This window comes from Antechinus flavipes, chromosome 1, assembly GCF_016432865.1.
Source record: "Antechinus flavipes isolate AdamAnt ecotype Samford, QLD, Australia chromosome 1, AdamAnt_v2, whole genome shotgun sequence".
NCBI classification, from domain to species: domain Eukaryota; kingdom Metazoa; phylum Chordata; class Mammalia; order Dasyuromorphia; family Dasyuridae; genus Antechinus; species Antechinus flavipes.
Genome location: NC_067398.1, coordinates 455560793 through 455586498, shown reverse-complemented (window position 1 = coordinate 455586498; position 25706 = coordinate 455560793).

Here is a 25706-nt window from a genome sequence, read left to right as displayed (position 1 = left end):
TACAGGCAGTAGTGACATTTCTGGATCAAAGGGTTTGTACAATTTGATAGCCATTTAGGCATATTTGCTCTCTAGAATAGTTGGATCATTTCATAACACCGCAATGCATTAATATTCTGGTTTTTCCATATCTTCTCCACTGTTTATCATTATATTTTCCTATCTTAGCCAATCTGAGATGTGAAGTGGTTCCATTTCTCTAATTAATAGCAATTTAGAGAATTTTTTCATGACTATAAATGGCTTTACTTTTGTTATCTGAAAATTGTCTGTTTATATCCTTTGCCCTTTTATCAACTACAAATAGTAAGTATCTCATTTAATACACACAACCACCTTAGGACATAGGTGTTGTTATTACACTTATTTTTTCGGTATTGGAAACTCAGATAAACTGAAGTTAAACAACTTACCTGGGGTTACGCAGCTAGTAAATGTATGAGGCTGAATTTGAACTCGTCTTTCTGACTCCAAGCTCAACACTGTGTCGTCATTTTTAGCTGCCTAAAAATCAGGAAAGGTGATGCAGAATTAACTGAGCAGAACTGGAAGAACACTTTATTCAGTAACAACATTGGAAAGTCAAACAACTTTGAAAGACAAGAATTCTAATCAATCACAATTCTAGAAGACCAATGATGAACCTTCCTTCTCATCTCCTGACAGGGATGATTGATTTTAAAATATAAAATGAAGATCATAATAGTAGATACTTCACAGGATTGTTGTGAGGATCAAATGAGAAAATATTTGTAAAGTGCTTAGCACATAGTAGGGGCTTAATAAATAGGCAGATACATTTTTTGGATGAAGCCAATACAGGAATTTATTGTGCTTGGTTATCTATATTTGTTCCAGGAATTTATTTGTTTTTATTTGTTTGTTTTTCCCAGTTGGATAGAGAGAAGTAGCAAAGAAAGAAATGTTTGTTCATTTAAAAAAGGTTAAAAAAATTTAACCTAAAAAAAAAAAAAAGGAAGAAAAGTCTTTAGGATGTTGGGTGATTTTCTGTGGTGCTCTTATGAGAGGATATAGACCAGAATTATATATAATAGGGTAGAATCAGTAGATTTAGCTTGAATTATTGGCATGAACTCCCAAAGAGATGAAGTCAGAGATCCATTTGAGTATTTTTTAGTTACCTTGAATAAGTCACTTATCTTTTGGGGCTTCAATTTCTTTACATGAGGTAAAAAAGGGTGAAAGGTTTGTGGCAGATATCACCAACTCTAAAATTCTCTGATTTTATTAAATAAATAGAGGAAAAAGTATTTTAAATAAAGATTATCCTTTCAACACGGATGTGGATTTTTAAAAATTTCATCATTTCAAGTAGGCTTCATGAATAGGATTCTTTTTTAGAATTATCTAAAGCCAAGCATTGATTTATTTGAAAACAAAGGGTTTCTTTTGAGTGTAGTTTAGCCTGGCAATGCCATGAATCCAAGAATTATTCTACATTAATTAGAGAACAGTAATGCAGTTGTGCCTACATTTAGAGCCCCAAATAAGCTTTTCACCCGAGATTCAATCTGGGGAAAGAAGTACTTCTAATTTAACACACAAAAGCTCCAAAGCTTTTTGAGGTTTTTTCTTACTGGAATCAGTGTGAAAAGTAAATGTGAAATATGATCTAGAGGAAGCCAAGCTGTTATAGAAATATGAATTGATTTTTGAAATGTTGGCTTCCATATCTGTGTCCCACTGATTATGAGTTGAAAGTTGATATAAATTTTAAATTATGTCTTGAAGTTTCATTTTGACTCAGATTTTTATTAAATATCCATTATGTGAAAAGCCTTATTACATTCGCCCACTTATTTTGTGTATTGTAAGATCATCAAAATTCTGATGGAGGTCTGAATGTCAGAGGAATGGTTAAACTGTTTAATTGAGTGATAACTGGTTATCATATCCTGACAACTAGGTGGCACAGTATATCTCTTAAGACTTGATTCTTTATTTATTTATTTATTTTTGCTGACACAATTGGTATTAAGGGATTTGCTCAGAGTCACACAGCTAGAACATATTAAGTATCTGAGGTCATATTTGAACTCAGGTCCTCCTGACTTCAGGTTTGGTATTCTATCCACTACGCCACCTAGTTGCCCTAGGAAGACTTGATTTTAAATTTAGCTTCAGACATATGCTTACCAGCTGTGTGACTCTGGACAAATCACTTAATCTCTATCTGCCTCAATTTCCTCAACTGTAAAATAAAGATTGTATTAGTGGCCACTTCCCAGGATCATTTTGAGGATCAAAGGAGAAAATATTTGTAAAGCACTTAGCATAGTTTCTAGCACTGAAAAGGGCTTATCCCATTTCCTTCTCTGTTATGTAACTTATATACTGGCTTAAAGTTTTCTAAGATCAAGAGGAAAATCTAAATTTTCTGGTTTCTCCTCCTCTCCCATCATTTTGAATCAGATGATTAAAGTTCTTTTAGCACAGTTCTGTGTTAAATCTTATTAAATTTCAGGAGGGAAAAGTGGAAAATATGTTGTGAAACACCAATTTAGGTAATAGATGATTGTGAGTCATTATGGTTTCTTGTGTAAGTAGAAGTAATATTCAAGCCTGTACACTTCTCAAAAATGACAGATTCCCCAAATTCTCAATGGGAAAAAAATTTCTTTACTGTAAAGTCTTTAATTGCTTCACTATATTTTCTAATCATCAAAATTTCACTATTTCCTTTCTTAAATTTCCAACACCTTGCCTTATTTTTAAATCATACCTTTTTAAAAATCTTGATTTTAAGTAAAGGGAAATACAGATAATCTTTTTTTATTTTTTTAAACAGATAGTCAAATGGAGTCATAGAGAAGAACCATAGCTTGTGCAGAAGAGGACCATCAGGATGGTCCTTGTGGACTTTAGAAAATTTGAATTTGGGAGGCTTGGAAAAGAAAAAAAGCCTTTATTTAAGGACATGGGCGGAGAAAATAGAGATGATAGCAGTCTGCAAATAGTTCAAGGTCTGATTTTGGAAGAGACTTTTTCAGCTTAGTGGCTAAATTAGGAGAAACAGGTAAAAGTTGAAGAGAGGTAGATTTAAGCTTGAGTTAAAGACAAGTTTCCTAAAATCTAAAGTATAATCAATTGCTTTGGGAGGTTAATTGGTTTCCCTTCCCTGGAAGTGTTTAAGCAGAAGCTAGGTGATCACTTATTGGGTCCATCATAGAGGGGATCCTTAGGAAAGGAATGGACTAGTAGATTTCAAATGTTTTTTCCTACATCTGAAACTTAATGAAATGGAATGCATATCTGGCCTTTTTCCAGGTTCAATTATTCATTTACCAGCAGTTACCTTGTTGACAGTTGTGATTGGCATCCTCTCTAAACATTTACCTGACCCTTTGGTCACTATATATATATATATGTATATATATATGTATGTATGTATGTATATTTGAGGCAAATGGGGTTAAGTGACTTGTCCAGGGTCACATAGCTAGGAAGTGTTAAGTGTCTGAGACCAGATTTGAAAAAAATAGTATTCTTAAAAGACTTGTAGGTGCCGGGAAGTATCATTGGTCTGTGCTAGTGTAGGAGTTGTACTTCTATATCATTACCTACTTTACTCATCTCCTTCTCTGATTCCCAGGACTTAGTTTAACTTTAGAAATTGTCAGAGGGATAATGGAGCAATAGCTATGCCCTCTGGTTTGGGACATTGATAAGGGAAATACCTAAGAAGCTAGGTCCTATTCACATATTCAATACTGTTAACTATAAGTAGAAATTGATTTGAACCTGAAAGTCCAACTTAGTTCATAGACATGTAATTAGTTACATTCTGGCTTGTTCTGATTGTTTTTGTCAAGATAATTCCTTAGTTTGTATCATTTTTCTGGAACTACCATCCCTTAAAATTGTGACAAATGTTTTGAAATGAAGATTTCAAAAATTCCTAGAACAAGTTATTTAGGTAAAAGCCATCGAGAGGCATTGTAAGTTGAATAAACTAATTCAAGTTAAAGAATTAGCATATTCTCAGCTTGATGTGCTTAATGACCTTCCTTTCTCTTTTTTAGTTTGATGATGACCTATTTTAAAGGACTTTTACATAGATTATTCTAAGGCACTTCTGAAATACAACACTATATATAAAAAGTGTTAATGAGTGTAAATGGTATTAGTCATTCATGTCAAATTCTTGACTAAAGATGTGAAGGTCAAAAAAAATGGAACAAACAAAAAAGATTGTTGGGTTTTTTTGTTTGTTTGTTTGTTTACTTGACTTATTTCCTGGAGGAAGAAACTTTTTAATCCTCAGAAAAAATGTATTTCTCTCAAACATTTCCATCATTTCTTCTCTCACACTCTACTTCTCAGGCCTTCATATCATCATTGTTAATAAATGGGAATTTTCCTCATAGATGAATGCCTTGAGGATGGTGAATTTTGATGTATTTTTATAGAACACATCAAATATATCAGAGTTCATATTGGGATGTCATCATCTAGATGTGATCAACATATCTTTTTAGAATTGTAAATGCCATAACATCAAATTCAAATTAAATCAGTAGTACTTAAGGGGAGGCAGACAACTTAGTCAAATAGACAAAAAGTACACACATGAAATAACCAGCTGGTAAATATATGACATAGTTGGTTACAATTCATGTGACTTAGCTCTTTACAAGTCTGAGCCAGAATTTCAAATATCTTTATATGAAATTTGACTTTTTAAATGTTAAATATATTTATTTTATTGACATCTTCATTGTAGAATTAGGGAATAATCAATCAATCAACAAGCATTTGCCAAGTGCCGACTACATACCAGTTGCTAGGGGTACAAGAAGAAAACATGAAACAATCTGTACTCTCAAAAGAGCATGGCGTTTACATTCCACACAGGGAGACACTATTTAGTCAGTGTAATCAGTCAAAAACAGATGATTTAATGAATAGGATACTAGCCCTGGAGTCATAATGACCTGAATTCAAATTCAACATGAGATACTTATTAGCTTTGTAACTTAATCTCTATTCACCTCAGTTTCCTCAACTATATAATGGGGATAACAGCCATCTCAGGAGACTGTTATGAGAATCAAATATTTACAAAGTGCTTAACATAATGTCTGGCATGTAGTAGGTACCTAATTAGGTAATATATTACCTCCTTTTCACTATGTGCTAGGCTCTATTCACATAAAAATATGTAGAGGATAGAGATTGGACTTGTGATTTCATTCAAGCTAAAATTGCCCCGAGTCACATAGTCAGTATATATTAGCTAGATTCATGGCTTTAAAACCCAGGTCCTTGTGATTTTGAGGCCATGTCTCTGTGCCCCACACTATTGCTGTCTCTCAACAACGTCCACAATAAATTCAAGATAATTTGAAGGGACATCTTGGAGGGAAGAGAGTAGCCTGGGGAGAGGGGAAACAAGGTGATTAAGAAAACCCTTATGTAGAAGATGATTAGAGTTGAGCTTTAGGATGCCAAAAGATTAAGGTTTAAGAGAGTATGTTTCAGGCACAGGGTAGAGCCTGTGTAAAGGATGGAATCTCCTCTTGGAGAAATAGTAGCAAGTTCATCAACTAGAAAAATTCAGAAGAAGATTCTGATGGCTAAGTTCTTAAAGAAAAGGGTTGCTTGAATCTTTGTTGAGTTGATGTCCTAGTTATGCTTTGGATGCTGAAAATATGGGCACAATTTAGCCTTCAGGACTAGTTGCTGCAATTTCCACAATGGTACTTTTATTATTATTATTAACACAGTGGCATATGATGAAATGCCCCTGGGAGATTGGAAATGGTTTTTTCTACTGAACTCCAGTACTTTACATATGAAGTAATCACAAAGACAGTTTCCATCCATAATTTTTTTAAAAAGTAATTTCATCACTTGGACACTACCCCTGAAACATTTCTCTTAAGCAAGCCAGTTAACTTTTACTTAACCAGAATAGCTGGCAAATAATCATTTGTCACTTCCCTTAGGAGTATGATGTAGCTATGAAGTTCTGAAGACCTCATTGGGTTCAAATCCAACCTCTGACACATGCAAAAGGTGTGTAATTCCAGGCAAAAAATATTTAATATTTCTGTGTCTAGACAACTCTCCAAGATTGTAAACTGCAGAGCAGGCCATGGTCTATACTGGCTGAAGGAATTTCCCATAGGAAATCAAAAGTCTGATCTACCCTACTTTTCTGTCCCTGTATCCCCCGCCTCAATATCACAAGTCACACAAAAATTGGTTATTATTATTATTGTCACTATATATGCATTTCAAATGTATCAAACTACAAATATCAGAGTGGAGAAAAAAGAAATAAAAATAGGAGTATTAAACTGGATACTACAAAAATGCCTATGGAGAGAAGCATTATGGTACAGGAAATAACCAGATTTTTGAGTCAGCAAATCTGGATTAAATCTGGTTGAGATACTTAATTCTCTCCACCTAAAAGTTTTCTACCTCTCCTCCAAGGACTTCCTGGACTACTTATGTCCTCTGCTTTGCCCCCTGTGTAAATATCTTGCCTACTACTTCCCATTTTTTGTTCCTTTTTATATTATTTTTCCCATTAAAATATAACCCCCTTGAAGGCAGTGTCATTCATTCAAATTCAACATGAGATACTTATTAGCTTTGTAACTTAATCTCTATTCATCTCTGTTTCCGAGGGGAATTATGGGGATTAATATTATGGGGATAATAACAGCCATCTCACAGGATTGCTATGAGGATCAAATATTTACAAAGTGCTTAACATACTATCTGGTATGTAGTAGGTACTTAAGGTACTAGGGGATTGATTACAGATGGACAGCTCTATGCAAATATTTATGCAAACAGCATAAAGAGAACCATAAGAAAGTCTCCAGAGCATTGGGTAGATCCTCTAAGGATAATTTATTTTAAAAATGTGAACAAGAATCATGTAGGATGAAAAGCAGAGTCACTAATAATAGCAATGAAACCACATATTCTTTGAAATACTGAAATATGTCTATGGATTGTGGTAGGAAATAATATGTGAATTTCCTGCCTCATCATTCTTTTCTTAAAATTGATTTTCATTTATTTAGATTCTCTAAGGTCAGACAAGGTAGGAACTAGCCCAATTGTCTCTATTGGAGAGCTTTCTGGAAACTGCTGTGAATGGAAAAGGAATTCTATGATTATTGGATGTTTCTAGTTGTTCCTCCAGGACCTGAGCCTATGCTGGAGCACCAATTCATGGGCCAGTCCTTCCCTCCAAATTTTTTCTAGCTGCTCTTCTATTTTCTTCCAGAAGAGATCAGTATCTTTCCTAATTCTTTGTCTCTCTTTGGTTTCCAGATTTAGATTAAAAAAAAAAAAACCTTATTCTTATTTCAAGTCCTTCACTCTTTTGTCATCCATTCTTTACCCATTTTGATCAATTAACCAACCATCAATAAAGATCTGTTAATGACGATTTGGTAAGGAAGAGTATAGTAGGACTACCTTGCAGAATTGAGGTTATATAACAAATTTGTAGTGAATCCAGTCAGAATCCAATTGTCTAATTTTCCTCCACCCAGTCAGAACTCAGCAGTCTAATTTTCCTCCACTTTTGTTCAGCATCACAAAATATAGGAACCAGGCAGTGGGTGGTAGGAATGATCAAAAGCTAAAACGTGGAAGGGTACAGCCACCAAAATAATAAGAAATTAGGAATTCAAAAAAAGAGAGAACAAAGTAGAGTTGAATTCATTCACCAAGGGGTCAATATGGAAAAAAGAGGAGAAAACAACTTGTTTAGGGAAGATGGCCAGGGAGAGAATAGAAAGGTCAATAAATTAGAGGTGATGGAATGGATGATAAAACAGGGAATGTTGGAAAATCAGTAGCTTATGGTCAGATAAGGATTTTTTCCTGAATTCTTGAATATGGAGTTGGTACATTTGTAGCTCACAACAAGAGTAAAGAATCTGACCATCTTTGTATGTGGCTGAGGTAGGATGAAAGAGTAATTCATAGGAAATGAGTAGATTGAGAAACTCACCGCTTAGAGTGATTGCTGGAAAGTCAATATGTGGATTTAAATCTCCTAGTATCAGGTCAGGAGTTAGAAAGGAGAGAAAAATTGTAAGAGATTAATTTGGACATCAAATTCATTAAAGAAGAAAGGGAAGTGGTTTGGAGGCCTGTAGACAACAGGATTTTGATTGGTGATAGAGATGAATCTCAAAGGAGAGCTTACTTAGTGATGGAGGTAGAGAGAGAATCTGAATGTGGTAATAGAGAGCAGGGAGTATTCCCACTCCCCTGCCTCAACCAATGAGCTGAGAGGAATGAATGAAGCTACAGTAGTACTGGAGGACATGTCATCAGAGGGGAGCCAAAGTAACAGCTAGTAAATGGAGTGGGGGAGGAAAAGATTTAGATAAAGGAAATTTGTTTAGATAGTCCAGAAGGCACAGTGGAAGGGGAGGGTGTACTTTAGTTTGAATTGTGGTGTGGAATGATTGAGGGGGATGGGACTAAAGGATCAGATGAGGGGGATGGGGAATGAGATTTGGATGATAAGCTACAGGGTTCAAAACCATTAGGCTGTGTGGGGTATGCCCAGAATACCTACATTCATAGGCTCATAGACTAACCTTGGAAGAGAGGTATTATACTGTATCAGGTGGGCAGGATTGTCATTTCTTATTTGACAACCCTAGCCACTGCTTCAGCTCTTTTGCTTAGATATGATTTTCTCTCTAATCACTTCCTCAGCTTCTTTCTTTACTGGAGAAAGATTTTCCTTTAAACTAGCCTGAGACAAGGTAGGAACTAGCCAAGTCTCCTACTTTTTAGTGTTAGCCAACTAGTTACAGTGACCCCCTAGCTAAACAGCCATCTCATTTGCCTACAAAGACATGGGTCTAAGTTTTCTTTTTTTTTTTTTTTTTTAATTTATAACTTTTTATTGACAGAGCCCATGCCTGGGTAATTTTTTACAATATTATTCCTTGCACTCACTTCTGTTCCGACTTTTCCCCTCCCTTCCTCCATCTCCTCCCCCATATGGCAAGCAGTCCTATACATGTTAAATATGTCACAGTATATCTTAGGTACAATATATGTGTGCAGAACCGAACAGTTCTCTTGTTGCATAGGGAGAATTGGATTCAGAAGGTAAAAATAACCTGGGAAGAAAAACAAAAATGCCAGCAGTTTACATTCATTTCCCAGTGTTCTTTGGGTGTAGCTGCTTCTGTTCATCGTTGATCAATTGAAACTGAGTTAGATCTCTCTGTCGAAGAAATCCACTTCCATCAGAATACATCCTCATACAGTATCGTTGTTGAAGTATATAATGATCTCCTGGTTCTGCTCATTTCACGTAGCATCAGTTCATGTAAGTCTCTCCAACCTCTCTGTATTCATCCTGCTGGTCATTTTTTTTTTTTCTTTTTTTAAAATAATTTTTTATTGACAGAACCCATGCCAAGGTAATTTTTTACAGCATTATCCCTTGCACTCACTTCTGTTCTGATTTTTCCCCTCTCTCCCTCCACCCCCTCCCCCAGATGGCAAGCAGTCCTTTTGAACCCTGTAGCTTATCATCCAAACCTCATTCCCCATCCCCCTCATCTGATCCTTTAGTCCCATCCCCCTCAATCATTCCACCCCACAATTCAAATTGAATAGGTTACAGTATAACCTAGATACAATATATGTGTGCAGAACCGAACAGTTTTCTTGTTGCACAGGGAGAATTGGATTCAGAAGGTATAAATAACCTGGGAAGAAAATCAAAAATGCAAGCAGTTTATATTCATTTCCCAGTGTTCTTTCTTTGGGTGTAGCTGCTTCTGTCCATCTTTGATCAATTGAAACTGAATTAGCTCTCTTTATCGAAGAGATCCACTTCCATCAAAATACATCCTCATACAGTATTGTTGTTGATCTCCTGGTTCTGCTCATTTCACTTAGCATCAGTTCATGTAAGTCTCGCCAGTCCTCTCTGTATTCATCCTGCTGGTCATTCCTTACAGAACAATAATATTCCATAACGTTCATATACCACAATGTACTCAACCATTCTCCAATTGATGGGCATCCATTCATTTTCCAGCTTCTAGCCACTACAAACAGGGCTGCCACAAACATTTTGGCACATATAGGTCCCTTTCCCTTCTTTAAAATCTCTTTGGGGTATAAGCCCAGTAGAAACACTGCTGGATCAAAGGGTATCCACAGTTTGATAACTTTTTGAGCAGTTCCAAATTGCTCTCCAGAATGGTTGGATGTGTTCACAATTCCACCAACAATGTATCAGTGTCCCTGTTTTCCCACATCCCCTCCAACATTCCCCATTATCTTTCCCTGTCATTCTAGCCAATCTGACAGGTGTGTAGTGGTATCTCAGAGTTGTCTTAATTTGCATTTCTCTGATTAATAATGATTTGGAGCATATTTTCATATGTCTATAAATAGTTTCAATTTCTTCATCTGAGAATTGTCTTCATATCCTTTGACCATTTATCAATTGGAGAATGGTTTGATTTCTTATAGATTAGAGTTAATTCTCTATATATTTTGGAAATGAGGCCTTTATCAGAACCTTTGACTGTAAAGATGTTTTCCCAGTTTATTGTTTCCCTTCTAATCTTGTCTGCATTAGTTTTGTTTGTACAAAAACTTTTCAATTTCATATAATCAAAATTTTCTATTTTGTGGTCAATAGTGATCTCTAGTTCTTCTTTGGTCATAAATTCCTCCCTCTTCTGAGGGTCTGAGAGGTAAACTATCCTATGCTCTTCCAATTTATTTATAATCTCATTCTTTATGCTTACATCATGAACCCATTTTGAACTTATCTTGGTGTACGGTGTTAAGTGTGAGTCAATGCCTAGTTTCTGCCATACTAATTTCCAATTTTCCCAGCAATTTTTGTCAAATAATGCGTTCTTATCCCAAAAACTGGGGTCTTTGGGTTTGTTGAACCCTATATTATTAAAGTTATTGGCTGTTTTGCCCTTTGAACCTGACCTATTCCATTGATCAACTAGTCTATTTCTTAGCCAATACCAGATGGTTTTAGTAACTGCTGCTTTACAATATAATTTTAGATCTGGTACAGGTAAGCTACCTTCATTTGATTTTTTTTTTTATTAATTCCCTTGAAATTCTTGACCTTTTGTTTTTCCATATGAACTTTGTTGTTATTTTTTGTAGGTCATCAAAGTACTTTTTGGGGAGTCTGATTGGTACAGCGCTAAATAAATAGATTAGTTTAGGTAGTATGGTCATCTTTATTATATTTGCTCGCCCAATCCAAGAGCATTTAATATTTTTCCAGTTGGTTAGATCAGACTTAATTTGTGTGGAAAGTGTTTTGTTTTTTGCTCATAAAGTTTCTGATTTTCCCTTGGCAGATAGATTCCTAAATATTTTATACAATCAGTAGTTACTTTAAATGGAATTTCTTTTTGTAACTCTAACTGTTGGGTTTTGTTAATGATATATAAGAATGCTGATGACTTATGTGGGTTTATTTTGTGTCCTGCAACTTTTTTATTTTTATTTTTATTTTTATTTTTTAATTTTTATTTAATAATTACTTTATATTGACACTCGTTTCTGTTCCGATTTTTTTTCCCTCCCTCCCTCCACCCCCTTCCCTAGATGGCAAGCAGTCCTTTATATGTTGGATATTTTGCAGTATATCCTAGATACAATATATGTTTGTAGAACCGAACAGTTCTCTTGTTGCATAGGGAGAATTGGATTCAGAAGGTATAAATAACCCGGGAAGAAAAACAAAAATGCAGATAGTTCACATTCGTTTCCCAGTGTTCTTTCTTTGGGTGTAGCTGCTTTTGTCCATCATTTATCAATTGAAACTCAGGTCTCTTTGTCAAAGAAATCCACTTCCATCAAAATATGTCCTCATACAATATCGTTGTCGAAGTGTATAATGATCTCCTCGTTCTGCTCATTTCACTTAGCATCAGTTCATGTAAGTCTTGCCAGTCCTCTCTGTATTCATCCTGCTGGTCATTTCTTACAGAACAATAATATTCCATAACATTCATATACCACAATTTACCCAGCCATTCTCCAATTGATGGGCATCCATTCATTTTCCAGTTTCTAGCCACAACAAACAGGGCTGCTACAAACATTTTGGCACATACAGGTCCCTTTCCCTTCTTTAGTATTTCTTTGGGATATAAGCCCAATAGAAACACTGCTGGATCAAAGGTATGCACAATTTGATAATTTTTTGGGCATAATTCCAGATTGCTTTCCAGAATGGTTGGATTCGTTCACAACTCCACCAACAATGCATTAGTGTCCCAGTTTTCCCGCATCCCCTCCAACATTCATCATTATTTTTTCCTGTCATCTTAGCCAATCTGATAGGTGTGTAGTGGTATCTCAGAGTTGTCTTAATTTGCATTTCTCTGATCAATAATGATTTGGAACACTCTTTCATATGAGTGGCAATAGTTTCAATTTCATCCTCTGAAAATTGTCTGTTCATATCCTTTGACCATTTATCAATTGGAGAATGGCTTGATTTCTTATAAATTTGAGTCAGTTCTCTATATATTTTGGAAATGAGGCCTTTATCAGAACCTTTAACTGTGAAAATGTTTTCCCAGTTTGTTGCTTCCCTTCTAATCTTGTTTGCATTAGTTTTATTTGTACAAAGGCTTTTTAATTTGATGTAATCAAAATTTTCTATTTTGTGATCAGTAATGGTCTCTAGTTCATCTTTGGTCACAAATTTCTTTCTCCTCCACAAGTCTGAGAGATAAACTATTCTATGTTCCTCTAATTTATTTATAATCTCGTTCTTTATGCCTAGGTCATAGACCCATTTTGATCTTATCTTGGTATATGGTGTTAAGTGTGGGTCCATGCCTAATTTCTGCCATACTAATTTCCAATTATCCCAGCAGTTTTTATCAAATAATGAATTCTTTTCCCAGAAGTTAGGGGCTTTGGGTTTGTCAAACACTAGATTGCTATAGTTGACTATTCTGTCTTGTGAACCTAGCCTTTTCCACTGATCCACTAATCTATTTCTTAGCCAATACCAAATGGTTTTGGTGACTGCTGCTTTATAATATAATTTTAGATCAGGTACAGCTATGTGTCCTGCTACTTTTCTGAAGGTGTGGATTGTTTCTAATAACTTTTTAGTAGAGTCTCTGGGGGTCTCTAAGTATACCATAATATCATCAGCAAAGAGTGATAATTTGGTTTCCTCATTGCCTATTCTTATTCCTTTAATCTCTTTCTCAACTCTTATTGCCAAAGCTAGCATTTCTAATACAATATTAAATAGTAACAGTGATAATGGGCAACCTTGTTTCATTCCTGATCTTATTGGGAATGGTTGCAGTTTGTCCCTGTTACATATGATGCTTACTGCTGGTTTTAAATAGATGCTACTGATTATTTTAAGGAAAAGTCCATTTATTCCTATACTCTCAAGAGTTTTTAATAGGAATGGATGTTGGATTTTATCAAATGCTTTTTCTGCATCTATTGAGATGATCATATGGTTTTTGTTAATGTGATTATTAATATGGCCAATTATACTGATAGTTTTCCTAATATTGAACCAGCCCTGCATTCCTGGTATAAATCCTACTTGATCGTAGTATATTATTCTGGGGATGATTTTCTATAGTCTTTTTGCTAATATCTTATTTAAGATTTTAGCATCAATATTCATTAGGGAGATTGGTCTCTAATTTTCTTTCTCTGTTTTCAACCTACCTGGTTTAGGTATCAGTACCATGTCTGTGTCATAAAAGGAGTTTGGTAGAACTCCTTCAATCCCTATTTTTTCAAATAGTTTATAAAGCATTGGGGCTAATTGTTCTTTGAATGTTTGGTAGAATTTACATGTGAATCCATCTGGTCCCGGGGATTTTTTTTTTAGGGAGTTGATTGATAGCTTGTACTATTTCTTTTTCTGAAATGGGACTATTTAAACAATTAACTTCCTCCTCTGGTAATCTGGGAAGCCTATATTTTTGGAGGTAGTCATCCATTTCGCTTAGGTTATCAAATTTATTGGCATAAAGTTGGGCAAAGTAATCCCTTATTATTTCTTTAATTTCCTCTTCATCAGTGGAAAGTTCTCCCTTTTCATTTTTAAAGCTACTAATTTGATTTCCCTCTCTCCTTTTTCTAATCAGATTTACCAAAGGTTTATCAATTTTATTGGTTTTTTCATAAAACCAACTCTTAGTTTTATTTATTAATTCAATAGTTTTTTTTTTTACTTTCTATGTTATTAATTTCTCCTTTTAGTTTTAGAATTTCAAGTTTAGTAATTGATTGGGGGTTTTTAATTTGGTCTTTTTCTAGCTTTTTAAGTTGCAGGCCCAATTCATTGATCTTCTCTTTCTCTATTTTATTCAAGTAAGCCTCTAAGGATATAAAATTTCCCCTTATTACCGCTTTGGCTGCATCCCATAAATTTTGGTATGATGTCTCACCATTGTCATTATCTTGAGTGAAATTATTAATTGTGTCTATAATTTGCTGTTTCACCCAATCATTCTTTAAGATGAGATTATTTAGTTTCCAATTACTTTTTGGTCTATTTACACCTAACTTTTTGTTGAATGTAGTTTTTATTGCATCATGATCTGAAAAGAAAGCATTTACTATTTCTGCCTTCCTGCATTTAATTTTGAGGTCTTTATGTCCTAATATATGGTCAATTTTTGTGTAGGTTCCATGAACTGCTGAGAAGAAAGTATACTCTTTTTTGTCACCATTCAGTTTTCTCCAGAGATCTATCATACCAAATTTTTCTAATATTCTATTTACCTCTGTAATTTCTTTCTTATTTGTTTTGTGATTTGATTTATCTAAATCTGAGAGTGCAAGATTGAGATCTCCCACTATTATAGTTTTGCTGTTTATTTCTTCTCACAACTCTCAACTTCTCCTTTAGAAAGTTAGATACTATACCACTTGGTGCATATATGTTTAATACTGATATTGCTTCATTGTCTATAGTACCCTTAAGCAAGATATAGTTTCCTTCCTTATCTCTTTTAATTAGATCAATCTTTGCTTTTGCTTGATCTGAGATAAAGATGGCTACCCCTGCTTTTTTTACTTCATCTGAAGCATAATAGATTCTGCTCCAGCCTTTTACCTTTACTCTGTATGTATCTCCCTGTTTTAAATGTGTTTCCTGTAAACAACAGATTATAGGGTTCTGACTTTTGATCCAGTCTGCTATCTGCCTCCTCTTTATGGGAGAGATCATCCCATTCACATTTATGATTAAAATGACTAATTCTGTGTTTCCTGCCATCCTAATATCCCCAGATTATACTTTTCTTTTTCTTGCCCTCCTTCCCTTCTTCCCTAAGTATTAAACTTATTGATCCCACTTGCATTGTGCAGCTCTCCCTCTTTAGTATCCTTCCCTCCTCCCTTTGAATCCCTTCCCCTTTCTTGTACCCTTCCCTTATTACTCTTATTCCTTTTCCCTTTTCCTTTCCCACTTTATAATGAAGTGAGAGAAGACTCTCTGTAAAACAAATATGTCAATTATTTCCTCTTTGAGCCAACTCTGATGAGAGTAGGATTCACACAATGTTCCTTCCCCTCTCTAAGTTCCCTCATATGTGATAGGTTTCCTTTGCCTCATTGTCGCATGTAGTTTCCCTCTTTTTATCTCCCCTCTTCCCTTTTTCTGACACTATCCCCTTTCCATTTCTACTTCCCTTTTTTATGTTATATCGGTAAAATCAAATTATACATATAGTTTTTATGTATATCCACAACAGAAATACAGTTCTCAAGAGTTCCTTTTACCTTTTTCTACTTCTGTTGAGTCCTGTTGTTGGACTCAAGTCTGGTTTTTTCCTTAGAAACAGATGGAATTCCTCTATTTCATTAGATGTCCATCTTCTTCCATGGAAAAAAATAATCAGCTTAGCTGGATAGTTTATTCTTGGCTGCATTCCAAGCTCTTTTGCCTTTCAGAAAATCTGATTCCAGGCCCTTCGATCCTTTAATGTTGAAGCAGCCAGATCTTGCGTGACCCTTATTGTGGCATCTCGGTATTTGAACTGTTTTTTCCTGGCTGCTTGTAAAATTTTTTCTTTAGTCTGAAAATTCTGAAGTTTGGCCACAATATTCCTTGGAGTCTTTATTTTAGGGTCTTTTTGAAGGTGTTTGATGAATTCTTTCAACGCCTATTTTACCTTCCGGTTCTATTACTTCTGGGCAGTTCTCTTTGATGATTTCCTGTAAAATAGTATCTAGGCTCTTTTTTTCATCATAATTTTCGGGTAGTCCAATGATCCTCAGGTTATCTCTCCTAGATCTATTTTCCAGGTCTGTTGTTTTTCCAAGTAAATATTTGACATTTTTTCCCAATCTTTCATTTTTTTGGTTTTGCTTGACTAATTCTTGATGTCTCAGTGAATCAGTCATTTCTATTTGTTCAGTTCTGATTTTTAGTGAGTTATTTTCTTCATTAGCTTTTTTAAACTTCTTTTTATATTCATATTTATATTTTATATTTATTAAATATAAATTTATATTTATATGTTCAATTGAGTTGTTTTGCTCTATGGAATTTTTTTCCATTTCACTAATTTTTTTTTTTTTTAAGTGAGTTATTTTCTTTTTCCAATTTGCAAATTCTGTGTCCCTGAACTTCTTGGGAGTTTTTTACCTTTTCCAATTCACATTTCAGGAAGTGGTTTCTCTCTTGCATAGCTTCTCTTTCCTTTCCCCATTTTTCTTCTAGTTCTCTTTTACGGTTTTTAGTAGTCTCTAGGACTAGGATTTGGAAAATAGGAGAGCCTTTTGTACTGGAGACCAACAATCGTCTGGAGACTGTCTGCTATTAGTCTCTTCAGGGTTGAAAAGCTGCTCTCTTTCTGTATAGAAACTATCAATCGTTCTTTTGATTTTTTTACTCATTTTGTTAAAGCCTGTAGGGTCTGCCTTCAGAGCCAGGAGGTTACCAGCTTCCTCTGCAGAGCAGTGAAAGGTGTATGGACGGGTAGCTGTCCTGCAGACTGGCTACAAAAAGCAGCGAGGTACTGGAGTGCTCTGGGAAAGAGTTCCCCGCCAGGTAGTAACTCAGGCCTGCAGGGCCGGGCTGGGAAAGTGCCTTTCAAAGAACCTCAGCTGTGTGAGATAACGACTGCCCTGGGGCTAGACACTTAGCAGTGAGAGTTTCACTCCCCAAGCCAAACCCTGCCCTGGGGCTGTGGGTATTAGCAGCTGAGCAGTGAATGGATTTGCAGGGACCTGAAGTGTCTGCCAGGGAAGCACAGTCAGCTGGGGAGGTTCTATTGTCCCAGGCCGAGCCCCCCACTCTGCCGATTAGAGGCTGCCCAGGCTGTGCCCCCTTGCCGTGCAGATTAGTAACTGCCCCTGCAAAAGCCCCTAACTGCGGGATGTGGCCACAGGGCTGCGGTAAAGTCTGCCTGAGTCACTTCCGGGTTTGAGGGGTTACAGCCAGATCTCCTTAGGTTCTGGCGTTTTTTAGAGGACCCTCTGTTTTCAGCTTTAACTTCTCTGCCAGTTTACTGCTTTGTAATCAAGGCAGAGCAGTTAGCCTATAGCAGAGTGGTCCCTATAACTTCTCTAGCCATAGAGATCACCCCCACCTCTGGTCTGCTCAGGACACTAGCCTCTTGCTGCCTGTGCTAGTCTGTTCCTGGCCCCTCAGGACAAACCTTTCCTGGCGATCTTCCAGATTGACTTTGGCTGGTAAATTGTAGTGCTTCTAATCTTCATGAATTTAAGCAGTGAAGAGTTATTTTTGAGGCTGAATTAAATAGTTGGTTATGAGGGGAATGAGAGGAGCTTAGAGAGTCGTGTGTGCCTGCTCCGCCATCTTGGCTCCGCCTCCCTGCTGGTCATTTCTTACAGAACAATAATTTTCCATAACATTCATATACCACAATTTATTCAGCCATTCTCTAATTGATGGACATCCATTCATTTTCCAGCTTCTAGCCACTACAAATAGGGCTGCAACAAACATTTTGGCACATACAAGTCCCTTTCTCTTCTTTAGTATCTCTTTGGGGTATAAGCCCAGTAGTAACACTGCAGCACGCATCAGTGTATGGGTCTAAGTTTTCCTCTGCCTTTAGGAGTGTTAAAAATGAACCACTACTTCTATTTGTACAGTTTGAGCCCCCAGCAAGAGGAAATTACTGGGATTAAATAATATAACTGTAAATTTGTCTCTGTTTCCTTGGACCTTTTGATCTCTCTTTGCTGCATTTTTCAAACATTGTTATTTATTCTTCATTCTTGAAAAAGACTATGGCATCAGGAAGGTAATACTATGGCTTGCAAGTGAATTGGATTTAAATGAGAGAGGGTGTGCAAAGTCACCAGTTCCACTTTCTCCTCCAGAGCCAGCTGGTTCCAGTGGCAAAATAAGAGATTAAGGTAACTAAAAATAGCTTTTGATGCAGTGGAGACCTGGGCCTTTTTAATCTAAGGTCTTTCCAAGGTCTCAGTTTAACTGAGGCAATTGTACAATGGGTGATTAAGGCTAGGTAAGAAATGAAGTAAAAATGTCCTCTTTTATGTAGCTCTCCCCCTCCCATTCTCACCCTCCCCCCAAAAAAAAAATCAATCTGGGAAGGGAAAACTCTCAAGGTTTCTGACCAAAACAGAAATAAATGTTTAGAAAATAAAAAGCTTTAATAAGAGAGAGAAAAAGAGAGAGAGATAAATAGATAAGGAGAGAGAGAGAGAGAGAGAGAGAGAGAGAGAGAGAGAGAGAGAGAGAGAATAAAGAACAAACAACCTCTATGAAAACTGCCCCACTAGGGATCCAATTGGAACTGGCCATTTGAACAACACAGTTTCCTTATTTTTTTTCCTTTCCTTTTCTTTTCTTATTTTTCTTCTTTCCCTTTCCTTCTCTCTATCCATATAGGGTATCATATCCTTATCTGAGAATGTTCTGTTCACAGGAATGTAAATTTTGAGGCCTGAAACCTCACAAGCTATCTTGGGGTTTATAAACTATTGCCATGCTTTAAATTAAATCACTTTGGCTCTCATTATTCAAGGATACACAAAAATGGGCAATGCAGTGGTTAACTATTGTTAAGTCTGGGCTAGCTCCCTGGAGGCCTCAGGATCAGCCAGAGTCAGGATAAGTAAAAGTCCTTGGTCTTTAGGGGGAGAGGCAGGCAGATTGCCAGGAGCTTAGCCAAAGATCTCTTTTCAATTCTGGAGTCCTGAATCTCCACCTTTCTCCTCCTCATCCTGCCACCAAGTGAGTCTGGTTTTGTCTCACCCACCCTCTAATCTTTGCCTAGATTATCTTAACCCCAAACATTGAGCCAGCATCAAGGGTGAGAAGAGCCATTTTCCCAAACATATGCTAATAGAGTCATTGTCAAATAGGTAATTAGCCTTAAGAGAGCTGTTGTCTGATTCAAGTACACCTTTTAAGAGTTTCAGCCCTTTACAATCTATGCTGTACATAAAAGACAAAATAAAAAGAAAGATAAATTTTTAAGATGGAACTGACCTAGCATGACAGAGTTCTTGACCTTATACACAGCTTTCTCTCCCAATCATCTTAAGCCAGCTTTGTGCTTACTAAAGCTTAATAGGTCCACGAGGCAGTTAACAAACATTTATTAAAAGTTCTTACTTTGTGTCAGGCACCATGAAGAGTGCTGGGGATACAAAGAAAGGCAAAATCATGATTCTTTTTCTTAAGCTCACATTTTAATGGGTGAGAGACAATATGCAAATAATTATATACAAAATATATACAGTGAAAATTCAAGGTAATTTTCAGAGGAAAAGCACTAGCAATGAGGGAAGAGGGTGGATTTGAAGACCCAGAAAAGGATGAAGGTAAAATTTTTAGTGAATCTTGAAGGAAGCCAAGGAGTCTAGGAGATGGAAGTGAGGATGGAGACTATTCCAGCCTCATTGTAGTTTCCTCCCTCCTAGTTGATGATTTAGATCCCAGGTAATTTAGCAATCCCTCTACTTTTTGCTCTGGAACCAGTGTGTTTGCTTCTCCCAGGAAAGGCTTTAGCGGCCTCCCCATCCTCTAGGATGAAAAAGACTAGCTTATCAGTCTAGAGCCTCTAAGCCACGGGTTCAGGGTTTTCAGGATTGCTCTCTGAAGGAACAGGTGTGGTAGGAGCGATATTTTGACCCTTCCCCTCATGCAAGTTAGTCTTGTTTTTCCTTAAAAGGTATTGAGATATTCCCCTAAACTTTGCTTGTTCAGAGGACTAAGCCAAAAGCAATCCAAAATAACCCAACCAGACTATTGATGTCCCTCATTATCTGATTACATAGATGCCAAGAGAAATAGAGAAGTTGCCAGATATTTGGCTGGTGGGCTGGGATAGATTTTCTCAAGCTAAACCAATTCAAAAAGGTTTAAATGTCTATTCTTGTTGAATATCCTTCTTTTGCTATGGCTGAGTTTTTGTTAATTGTTTACTGACTTGTGACATTTTGTTCCAATATCAAACCTAAACTAATAGAGGACTAGTCTAAATTAGGCTCAGCATAAAACACTGGGATAGAATCACCAAGTGGTTTTTTTTTTTTAATTTAAGCTTTTTATTTTCAAAATATATGCATAGATAATTTTCAGCATTCACCCTGCAAAAGCTTGTGTTCTAAATATTTTTTCCTTCCTTCCCTCTATCCCCTAGATGGCAAGTAATCCAATATATGTTGAACATGTGCAATTCTTCTATGCATGTTTCCACAATTATCGTGCCGCACAAGAAAAATCAGATCAAAAAGAAAAAAATGAGAACAAAAACAAAATGCAAGTAAGCAACAACAAAAGGAGTGAAAATACTCTGTTGTGGTCCATATTTAGTCCCCACAGTCCTCTCTCTGGATATATCATATCTATATATATATATCATATCATATGGATATATCCATCAGAATTGATCATCATATAGTCTTCTTGTTGCTGTGTACAATGATCTCCTGGTTCTGCTCATTTCACTTAGCATCAGTTCATGTCAGCCTCTTTCTGAAATCATCTTGCTGGTCATTTCTTACAGAACAATAATATTCCATAACATTCATATATCATAACTTATTCAGCCATTCTCCAATTGATGGGCATCTCATTTTCCAATTTCTTGCCACTACAAATAGGGCTGCCACAAACATTCTTGTACATGTGGGTTCCTTTTCTTCCTTAATGATTACTGCCTGATTTCTTTTCTGATCCATAGGTATTCATATCTCTTTGGCAACAAATACTACAATATAGTATGGATACTACAATAGAATACACACACACACACACACACACACACACACACACATACATATCTATAATATATGCAATACACTCAAACATACAAACACATATGCTCATACACACACATATACACTTAGAGGCTTTCTAATCTAATTTCTCATATTATATAAGAAATTGTAAAGAAGAAATTCTCTAGGGAATTTTGAGTGACTTATCCAAGGTAACACAAATAGAATCAGAAACAGAATTTGAACCCAGGTCCTCTAACTTATATAACTCTTCATCTTATTTTATCAATTAGATTGTAAGCATTTTGTAGATGGCAATGGAATTGATTTTATGCATGCATATAGTCCTTAAACATAGAAATTCAACAAATATTTGTTGTTGATTGAGGACTTACCTAGAATAGATTTTGTTATTATCATTCTAGGATTGAATACTACATATAGATTTTTTATTCTTTATTAGTAAATGAAAATAAGTGTTGCTTTATTTTTAAAAATTCATTATACCTGTATTTTAACTGAATAGGACAAAACCAAAGGTGAATCTACCTTTTCACAAATGATAGAATTGTTCCTTTCTCTGGATCTAACCTAGTTATTCTATGTACTGACTTTCCCATCTTCTTTCTTCATCATGGAGAATTAACATAGGATAGGTGGGATCATGCTGGCAGTTGGGAATATGAATGCCACCCATTTAAACATATATAAGCTGCTCAAGTCAAGTTATAGCTGATCTTCGTGCAGTTTAAGAAGGAAAAATCAGTATGAGTAATATGTCTGTCCACTGATTCACTCAGCTTCACATTTTAGCATATACTGTTATGTTTTGATTTATAGGATTTAATTTTGTGAAGCCAAAAGGAATCTTGTTCTACTTCTTTTTCTAAAATGGGACTATTTAAGTAATTTATTCTCTCTTATATTAATCTAGACAATTTAGATTTTTGTAGGTATTCTTCCATTTCACTTAGATTATCAAATTTATTGATATATAATTGGGCAAAATAATTCCTAATTATTGCTCTAATTTCTTCTCCATAAGTGGAAAGTTCTCTTTTTTTCATTTTTGAGACTAACAATTTGATTTTCTTCTTTCCTTTTTCTAATCAAATTAACTAAAGACTTATCTATTTTATTAGTTTTTTCATAAAACCAACTCTTAGTTTTATTTATTCAATAGTTTTCTTAATTTCAATTTTATTAATCTCACCTTTTATTTTCAGAATTACAAATTTGGTATTTAATTGGGGGTTTTAAATTTGTTCTTTTTATAGTTTTTTTAGTTTTAAGCCCAATACATTGATCTTTTCTTTTTCTATTTTATGCAAATAAGCATCTAGAAATATAAAATTTCCCCTAATAACTGCTTTGGCTGATTCCACAAATATGTTGTCTCATTATTGTCATTCTCTTGGATAAAATTATTGTCTATGATTTGTTATTTCACCTACTCATTCTTTAGGATTAGATTATTTAGTTTCCAATTAATTTTAGGTCTATTTTCCCTGGCTTTTTATTGCATGTTATTTTTATTGCACCATGATCTGAAAAAAAAATCCATTTACTACTTCTGCCTTTTTGCATTTGATTTTGAGATTTTTATGCCCTAACACATGGTCAGTTTTTGAATAGGTTCCATGTACTGCTGGGAAGAAAAGTATATTTTTTTCTATCTCCATTCAATTTTCTCTAAGAGCTATCATCTCTAACTTTTCTAGGATTCTATTTGCTTCCTTAACTTCTTTCTTATTTATTTTGTAATTCAATTTATGTAGTTCTGAGAGAGCAAGGTTGAGATCCCCCATTAGTATAACTTTGCTATCTAATTCTTCTTGCAGCTCTCTTAACTTCTCTAGGAATTTGGATACTATACCACTTAGTGCATATATATTTAGTATTGATAATACTTCATTATGTATGATATCTTTAAGAAGAATGTAGTTTCCTTCCTTATCTTTTTTAATTAGATCTATTTTTGCTAGGCCAAAAGCCATCTGAGGATATAACCCAATCAAACTGAGTCAGCAAAGAGAGTGGCACAGTTCCCTAAGATATTAACCTTAAAATATTAATATTAGGAAAAGATAGATATAATCATAAATTGAGAAGTGTGTTTTTCCAACTGTAAAATGAGAAAACTGGAAGTATCTCTGATAAGTGTTTATTAGTTGACGTATGTAAAGAATTAGCAAATTAGTTCCTCAATGGATAACTAGTCAAAAGATATAATCAAGCAGTTATGAAAAGACTTGAAAATGATTAACAACCACATGAAAAATTGCTTCCAAATCACTAATAATAAAAGAAATGCACATCAAAACAACCTTGAGATTTCACCTCCCTTCCAGAAAATTTGCAAAGACAAAAGATGGAAGTGGCTTTTGTTAAAGGGGTGTATAAGGATTAGTCACTGATGTAGTGTTGGAGTTGTGAATTGTTCCAGCTATTCTAGAAAGTAATTTGGAATTATGTTAAGGAAGTGACTAAAATTTCCCTATCCTTTGATCTAAAGATTCTACTGCTAGATAATTACTCCAAGAAAGTCAAAGATAGAGGAAAAAAAAGGTCCCATAAATGTAGCAAAATATTTATAGCAACAGAAGGAACTGGAAACAAAATAGATGTTCATCAAATGTGGGGAATGACAAATTCTAGCAGGTGAATGTAACAAAATATTATTGTACCATAAGACATCAAACTATAAGTTTCAGGGTAGTTGCTGATCTTTATTCATAAAGGGAGTTTTCTGATTGGAAATTCATTGTTCCAGGGAAATCACAGGTGCGGTCCCACCCCCTCCTCAAAAAAAAAAAAAAAATCAATTCAAATCAATCAGTCATTCAATAAGGATTTGTTAAGTTCCTTCGGGTTGCCAGATTCTACGCTCAATGCTGAAAACACAAAGACAAAAATGAAAGAGAGAGCAGAAAAAAAGAAAGAGAGTGAACTGGTGCCACATGAAGTAGGAAAATAATATAAACAATAAACATGGAGAAAGTAACTCCCCACAAAGATATGAGAAAATATTCCTCTCTTTGTTCTTTGCAGAGACTGGGAAATATGGTTGGAGAACATTATTATGCTCTTTCAAAGTAGTTTGATGCATTGGTTAGTTTGGGGGAACCATTTCTCCCCCCTCTTTTAGAGGAGATATTCTTTCTTAACAGAGGATTACTTTCTAGATGGAGGAGGATAGAATATATTTGAAAATGAAAGTGATAGAAAAACAAAAGATATTAGCAAAAAAGTATTATTTTTTAAAATGTATAGATCATACTGAATAATTTCTAAAGTAACAGCTCTAAAATAATCCCCTGCCAATCTCAGATCAATCAAAATCATGCTCATTGTTCAAGTTGTTCTCCATGAAACTTTCTCTGATCATCCCAACCCAATACAATTCCTTCTTTTGAATTGTTTGCATTTATTGCCTTAATTGATGCTTTATTTTCCCATTTATGTATATTGCAGATAATAACTATAGTAGTAACACTTACATAGCAATTATTATTTGCTAGGTACTGTGCTAAATGCTTTACAATTGTTATCTCATTTGTTCCTTATGGAAATTATGGGAAGTAGGTGCTATTTTTATCCCTATTTTACAGATGAAGAAACTGAGTCAAATAAAGGTTAAATGACATATTCAGCGTCACCAATATAACAAGGATGGATTTAAACTCAGATCTTCCTGATTCCAGACCTTTTGCTCTTTCCCATTTTACCTAGCTGCCAAGATTGTAACATTTTAGGTTACAGATCCTGTTTGAAACTATTCTGTATCTCCTTTAATACCTTACATATCTTTTAACTCATGGTTAAGTGATTAATAAATTTATTGTTGTTGAGTTGTTTCAGTCATGTCCAACCCTTTGTGACTGCTTTCTTGGCAAAAATTCTGGAGTGGTTGGACATTTCCTTCTCCCACTCATTTTACAGATGAGGAACTATAGCAAATTAAATAATTTGTCCAGGGTAAAACTGCCAATGTCTGAGGCCAGATTGGAACTCAGGAACTTGAGTCTTCCTGATTCCATGCACTATGCCACCTAGTTGCCTGCCTGATTAATAAATACATTTTGATTGCTAGTTGCCTTGACCATACAAAGGATACTAGCATTGTATCACTGAACTTAGATGATAACTTCTCCAATCACCTAATATTGTGAATGGTGATTTTTCATTAGCTAGGGTGATAATTTATTTTTAATAATAATTCTAATATTTATATAGCCCTTACTTAGTGTTAGGTATTATGCTATGCTAATAAATAACAAGTATTTCATTTGATCCTCACAAGAACCCTAGTAGATAGATACACTAGAGTTACTCGTTTAATTTTGGTGTTCACTAGAAATCTTAGAAAATATCTTAATAATACTATAGTCAGAAAATCTTTGGACCATAGATTTAGAGCTAAAAAAGTGACTTCAGAGAACAATTTGGAACTATTCCTAAGG